This window comes from Myotis brandtii, unplaced genomic scaffold (assembly GCF_000412655.1).
Source record: "Myotis brandtii unplaced genomic scaffold, ASM41265v1 scaffold344, whole genome shotgun sequence".
Taxonomy (NCBI): domain Eukaryota; kingdom Metazoa; phylum Chordata; class Mammalia; order Chiroptera; family Vespertilionidae; genus Myotis; species Myotis brandtii.
Window position 1 is genome coordinate 4,299,804 of NW_005363247.1, and position 7,300 is coordinate 4,307,103.

Below are 7,300 nucleotides of genomic sequence, written 5' to 3' on the forward strand. Positions count from 1 at the left end.
AAGAAAATATACTTTTATAATTTGAATCCTTTGGACTTTATTGAGACTTGTCTTATGGTTCAGCATATGGACTGTCTTGGTGTTTTGTATGCAATTGAAAAAAATGTGTTTGCCATAGTTGAAAATAATGTACATTAAACTGGGCCATAGTTTGGTGGTTTCTTACAAAACTAAATGCAGCTATATTCTTACCATACAATTTAGCAATTGTATTCCTTGCTATTTACTAAAGGAGCTGAAAAGTTATGTCCATTCAAAACCTGCACATGGATGTTTATAGCAGTTTATTCATATTTGCCCAAACTTGGAAGCAATAAGGATGTCCTTCAGTAGGTGCATGAAAAAATAAACAGCAGTATATCCAGACAATGAATTATTATTAAACACTCAAAAGATTTGAGCTATCAAGCCATGAAGAAACATAGAGGAAACTTACATGCATATTACTAAGTGAAAGAAGCCAGTCTATAAAGATTACATTTTGTATGATTCCAACTAAATGACATTATGTATAAAGCAAACTAGAAACAATAAAAAGATCAGTGGTTGACAAGGTTCAGAGGAGGGAGTGAGGAGAGAAATGAATAGACTGAGCTCAGAGGACTTTCAGGTCAGTGAAAATGCTCTGTATGATATAATGATGACTATATGTAATTATACTTTTGTCCAAAACCATAGAATGTACAACACCAAGAGTTAACCCTAAAGTATATAAAGTTTGGGTGGTTATGATGTATCAATGTAGGTTCATTCTTGGTAAAAATGAACCATTCTGGTAAGTGATGTTGATAAATGAGGGGCGGGAGGGGCAAGGGTTTGCATGTGTGGGGGAGGGGGATTATGGGAAATCTCTATACTTTCCTCTCAATCTTGTTTCAAATCTAAAACTTCTCTAAAATTGTCTTAAAAATAAAAAATTGGTTCATGATGACTGGAAGTGTTTTAATATTTTATATCCTTTCATTTTACCTGTTTTTCTACTAATTATTAAGAGAGAAGTGTTAAAGCCTTCAAGTATGATAGGTTTGTTTATTTTTTCCATAAGTCTTCTAGTTGATAAGAAGTAGTTAGATTATAGATGTGTTTTTAAGTACATAAAATTTGGAGTTGCCATTTACTGTTGAGAAATGATATTTTATGTTCTTAGTGGATCCAAAGGATAAAGTGGTTTAAATTGTTTGCACAGAACATTTGCAGAGAATGGGAAAAGTAACTCAAATTTAAAAATTTGAGGGACCAGAGTTTTAGAAGGAATGCCAAAGGTAATGTCCCAGCACTGTGATTGGACTCAAAATATAATTCTCCTAGAAATATTAATTCATTAAAAACCTCAATGAAAAATCTCTTTTGCATTTACTAGTATATATTCAGCTGGAAATATATTATTCAATTTGTTGACATATTAGTTTGATTTACTTGTATACTAGTTTCTGTTAGACTTGACCTAAATCTATTTTAAATGTTAAAGCAGAGTGCTTGTTCATTTTTTTTTATTTCTACCTCATGCCTAAAGTTCTCTGATCTGTACAAAGTATGAGTTCATGAATCTCGAAATACCTGTGTTGAAAGGAATATCAAAGATCATCTAATCTGACTACCATTTATAGTGAGAAGCCCCACTGCAAAATACCCACCAAGCAATAATCAGCCTTAGCTAATATGTTTACAGTAATATGAATGCATTCACCCTTGAAACAGCTAATTTCTTCATTGATCTACTAAAAATAGGAAAAAAACTCTCAATATTGACTGAATATATGTCTTAATTACTTTGTAAAATTAATCAGAATGCAAATATACATACTTTTTAGAAAATACTATGTATTTTTAAAATATGATTTGCAAAACATATTTGTAAATGATAATTTGCTCTGTCTGTCTTTCAGGGAACCTATACACATGTAAAAACTAACAAATCTGAGTGTTAAAATTCTATTTCTGAGTCTATAAAGATTACATTTTGTATGATTCCAACTAAATGACATTATGTATAAAGCAAACTAGAAACAATAAAAAGATCAGTGGTTGACAAGGTTCAGAGGAGGGAGTGAGGAGAGAAATGAATAGACTGAGCTCAGAGGACTTTCAGGTCAGTGAAAATGCTCTGTATGATATAATGATGACTATATGTAATTATACTTTTGTCCAAAACCATAGAATGTACAACACCAAGAGTTAACCCTAAAGTATATAAAGTTTGGGTGGTTATGATGTATCAATGTAGGTTCATTCTTGGTAAAAATGAACCATTCTGGTAAGTGATGTTGATAAATGAGGGGCGGGAGGGGCAAGGGTTTGCATGTGTGGGGGAGGGGGATTATGGGAAATCTCTATACTTTCCTCTCAATCTTGTTTCAAATCTAAAACTTCTCTAAAATTGTCTTAAAAATAAAAAATTGGTTCATGATGACTGGAAGTGTTTTAATATTTTATATCCTTTCATTTTACCTGTTTTTCTACTAATTATTAAGAGAGAAGTGTTAAAGCCTTCAAGTATGATAGGTTTGTTTATTTTTTCCATAAGTCTTCTAGTTGATAAGAAGTAGTTAGATTATAGATACGGTTTTTCTGTTGGTTTTGCCTAAACTTATTCATGTAATTGCATCAAAATTGCCTCTGAGTTGCCATGAATATGAAACAGACTAAGAAAGTTCCTTATCTAAAAATATAATCCATTTCTTAGGGAAAAGGAAAGAAATTTCAGACCTCTTGATGGGAGGAGCTACAAAGAATATTTCCATATTTAGTCTATCAGAGTATTGATATATTACTTTTTATATATTGCTTCATTTTACTTATTAATATTATAAATAAAATTTTCTGTGTATGTTCATATTTCTTTTACATAACTGGGTGTGTTGCAGAAAGTTGTGTATAATATGTATGATAATATGTTAATCATTAAATGTCTAACAACATTAACAATGTAAAATTAATTAATCTAAAGATCTATGAAGTTATTTCAACTTTCTTGTTGATATTGGTCATTTATCCCTCCATTGTACTTAAAAGGAGATTATTAATTTTATTAATATTCCTGAACTATCAAAATTTGGCTTTCTTGATTTTTTATGCTGTCTGCTTGTTTTCTATACCCATGACTTATGTTCTTATCTATGTATTTATTCCTTGTACTTACCTTGGTTCATTTTGCTCTTTAATTGTATTTATTTAAGAAGTCTTCTAGTTGATAAGAAGTAGTTAGATTATAGATGTGTTTTTAAGTACATAAAATTTGGAGTTGCCATTTACTGTTGAGAAATGATATTTTATGTTCTTAGTGGATCCAAAGGATAAAGTGGTTTAAATTGTTTGCACAGAACATTTGCAGAGAATGGGAAAAGTAACTCAAATTTAAAAATTTGAGGGACCAGAGTTTTAGAAGGAATGCCAAAGGTAATGTCCCAGCACTGTGATTGGACTCAAAATATAATTCTCCTAGAAATATTAATTCATTAAAAACCTCAATGAAAAATCTCTTTTGCATTTACTAGTATATATTCAGCTGGAAATATATTATTCAATTTGTTGACATATTAGTTTGATTTACTTGTATACTAGTTTCTGTTAGACTTGACCTAAATCTATTTTAAATGTTAAAGCAGAGTGCTTGTTCATTTTTTTTTATTTCTGGGGATTAGATAATTTTTTAACAAAAGCATTTAAAACTACTACTTTCCTTTTTAACATTTGATTATCAACATTTCATAAATTCTTATATATTGTCTTTTTAAAATCACTTGACTTAAAGTATCTCCTAATTTTTCTTATTTTACTGGGACTCATGGATTATTAAGGATTGGATTGTTTAATCTTTAAATATTTTGAGAATCTGTACAAAGTATGAGTTCATGAATCTCGAAATACCTGTGTTGAAAGGAATATCAAAGATCATCTAATCTGACTACCATTTATAGTGAGAAGCCCCACTGCAAAATACCCACCAAGCAATAATCAGCCTTAGCTAATATGTTTACAGTAATATGAATGCATTCACCCTTGAAACAGCTAATTTCTTCATTGATCTACTAAAAATAGGAAAAAAACTCTCAATATTGACTGAATATATGTCTTAATTACTTTGTAAAATTAATCAGAATGCAAATATACATACTTTTTAGAAAATACTATGTATTTTTAAAATATGATTTGCAAAACATATTTGTAAATGATAATTTGCTCTGTCTGTCTTTCAGGGAACCTATACACATGTAAAAACTAACAAATCTGAGTGTTAAAATTCTATTTCTGGTACAATTGGACAGGATTTATCTAATGGTAGGTCAGCAAATTATCAAGATTCAACTGAAATTTGACCAAGAATTTGCTGAGCAAAAATGAATGAATGAATGAATGAATGAATGAATTCTGTTAAAGCTCATTTAGCTTATAAGATTTTTGGTAAATCTGACCTATGTCCCAGTTGATCCCTTAGACTACAAGGACTGCAAATAAGAGAGGCATGGCTTTTCAGAGAAACATGCATTGTGTATTTGTTCCGTTGTTAGGAGAAAGGTGATGGGCAAGAAAATACCATAGATGTCCATTGAAGTGAACAAGAATTTGTAACCAGGAAGGATGGAAAGTTAATTTCAATAACAGGAAGCAGCAAGACACTTTGTGATAGGCCTTGTTCTAGGTTGGTTCTCAGTGGCCTTGATAAAGCAGCAGAAGCAGCAGTGGTGGCTATGGCCTTGTTCTCAAATTAATTTTATTGAGATGGTAACCAAAGTTTTAGATAGAAATAAAGTAAATTAAAGTCATGCAGCTCGACTTGTGCTTTTTTGGGATATAGATAGCATTTCATTACTGTTGTTACAAAACAGTGACATATACATTCTGCATCTGTAAAAATGCTATTTACTGACTATGTCTTATTATGCAATTGGCATTATAATATATAACTTAGTGTACTATTTCTATAAGGCCAGATGCTCCCAGTATCACAGCTGTCATTGGCGAGTTATCTGCTATCGATTGTATAATGGTGTTAAAACAATTTTAGTAAATAGCCTTTATCTGTTATGAAAATTTATATTATTTCTTTTCCTTTAAAAAAATACTGATCCCATTAAACTAACACCATGATCCACTGGCTCAAGATGAAATATTTAGTATTAGTTTATTTTTATTGTTCTACAAAACATTGTTTTTTTTCTCAGTATAGGTCACTTTATTTCACAATGATCTTATTTAAATAAGCAGTCTTTCTTGTATTATCATGGAATGGCAGTCTGTAAGCATTTCTCATGGTTCCTTGGTGGGACGGTCACTTAATGGTCAAATTAGAGCTCACTCAACCAGATCTGTGGTAACAACAACTACTAGGCTGCAGTTAGTTCTCCTTTTCAGATTTACTGAGCATCCAGGTGGAGTTCATTACTGTGAATCACCCAGCATGTTCCCCTGGCAGCAGATTAAGAAAACAGTCTAAATTAGAGATGGCTGCACTGCTAAACTTATTCCTCGTTCAAAATGTAAGGGCCCCCTACGCTTAGCCGCATACGTCTTATCTGCAGCAACCTTCTACCCAGGGAGGTCTCTATTACTATTGCTGCTGTATTTGTATAATACCTAAAATATTTATGAATCTGAAAGCTGAAAAATTACAGATTTGCTGCTAATACATTCCACAGCTGCATGGTCTTGGTTTGCAAATTTATAACTGGAATTACTACTAACAAATTCCAGCTTTTGAACAATTGTATGTATTTCTCCAACTCTCTGTGTTGCCCTGTCTCTGGTACTCTCACTCCCCAGGTTGAGATGGCTGCAATAGTGGGACAGCCTCTGGGGAGGGAGGGGGAAGGCATGGATGGAACTGTGTGCATCAGTCACCAGCAGCCCCTCTGGCTGATTAAGTAGCAGGTGTTAATAGGAACCCAGGGGAGTGCTCTCCAGTTCCCTGTAACTGGAATGATAGTGACATGATTCAAGGCCTGAAGGGGTTGGAGCCTTTTCAGGAAGGGGGAAGGGAAGTGGACTTGTAAGGTGGAAAATAATAGAAGAGGTGTGTTGTTTTGAAAGGCATCTCCTAATGCTTGAAAGATATGCAGTTTTTGAAGACTTGAACAATGAAAATTCTAATAGAGATGTGTCAGGCATTAAAAAAGGAATGAAGAAATACTCTAACCTTTAAAATACTGCTCACTCTTTTTATTTTGGAAGTATATTATAAAGAATATAATAAGATGTAATTCGTGTTTGGGACAAGTATTTATTACATAAATATGCAAAAAAGTTGATGTTATAAAAATAATGCGGAAAGATGCCATAGCCCTTACAAAATTGCAAAACACATACGTAAAATGCACAAAAAATCAATAGATAGGATTGATAATGCAAGTCAGCAATGACTGCCTTGTCTTCATTCATCCCACAAAAAAGAGAGGTATTTCCCATGGAACTTTAAATCAGCAGTGTGCTAGTAATTGTTTAACCTGCTTTTCAACAGGGAAGGGTAGGGAGAGTGGGGGCAGGGTGTAGGAAGCACAGATTTGTAGGTTTGCTCATTCTCATGGTGTAAATCCTCCGGCCCTGGCTAATTTCAAGCTATACACATGACATTACTGAATGTAGAGTTAGAAAAAGTTGCACAACCCTGCTTAAATCATTGCCTAGCGATGCAATATGTTAAAATGATTTTCTGTAAGAACTAAGGGTTGAAACGATAATTTGCCCTTATGTTATTTTGAAATTTAATTATGTTGACCTCTTATAAGAAAAAAAATTCAAAGGAACTCAAGCTATGGATTTATGTGAAGTAAATTAAATATTGAAAGGTAGTAAGAATGCTGTTAATCATTGTTGTCTATTGTTCTAAAGGTATTATTTCTCATCATCATAATTATCTTAATTGATTGTCCATTAGTGAGATGGTTACAGCAATAACCACTAAGTTTATACAAATGAAAGTATTTATTATCTGTCAGACATTTTCCCTTGAACTATTATAAATAACAATAGTCATAAAGAGGTGTTAAAGATGTTTTGAATTGAAGAGAATCACAATTAAATTCTGACAGAATGCTATAAAAGTAAAAAAAATATATAGTTTTTAAAAAAGAAGACTATATATCATTCAAAAAGACCACAAAAGTAATTACTATGTTACAGAATTTGGAGCAGTTCTATTTCTGTGGTCACATAATTGGATAATAAGACCCATTGGTTTAGAAGGAAAACTAAATTGTCTACATTTAAGGGGTGGGGGGGAGGTGTTTCTAGGTAGCCTTTCTAGAGTTTTAGAAAGCAGCAGAATTGACTCTGAAAAAATGTCAAGTAAAAATGAAATTGGAGG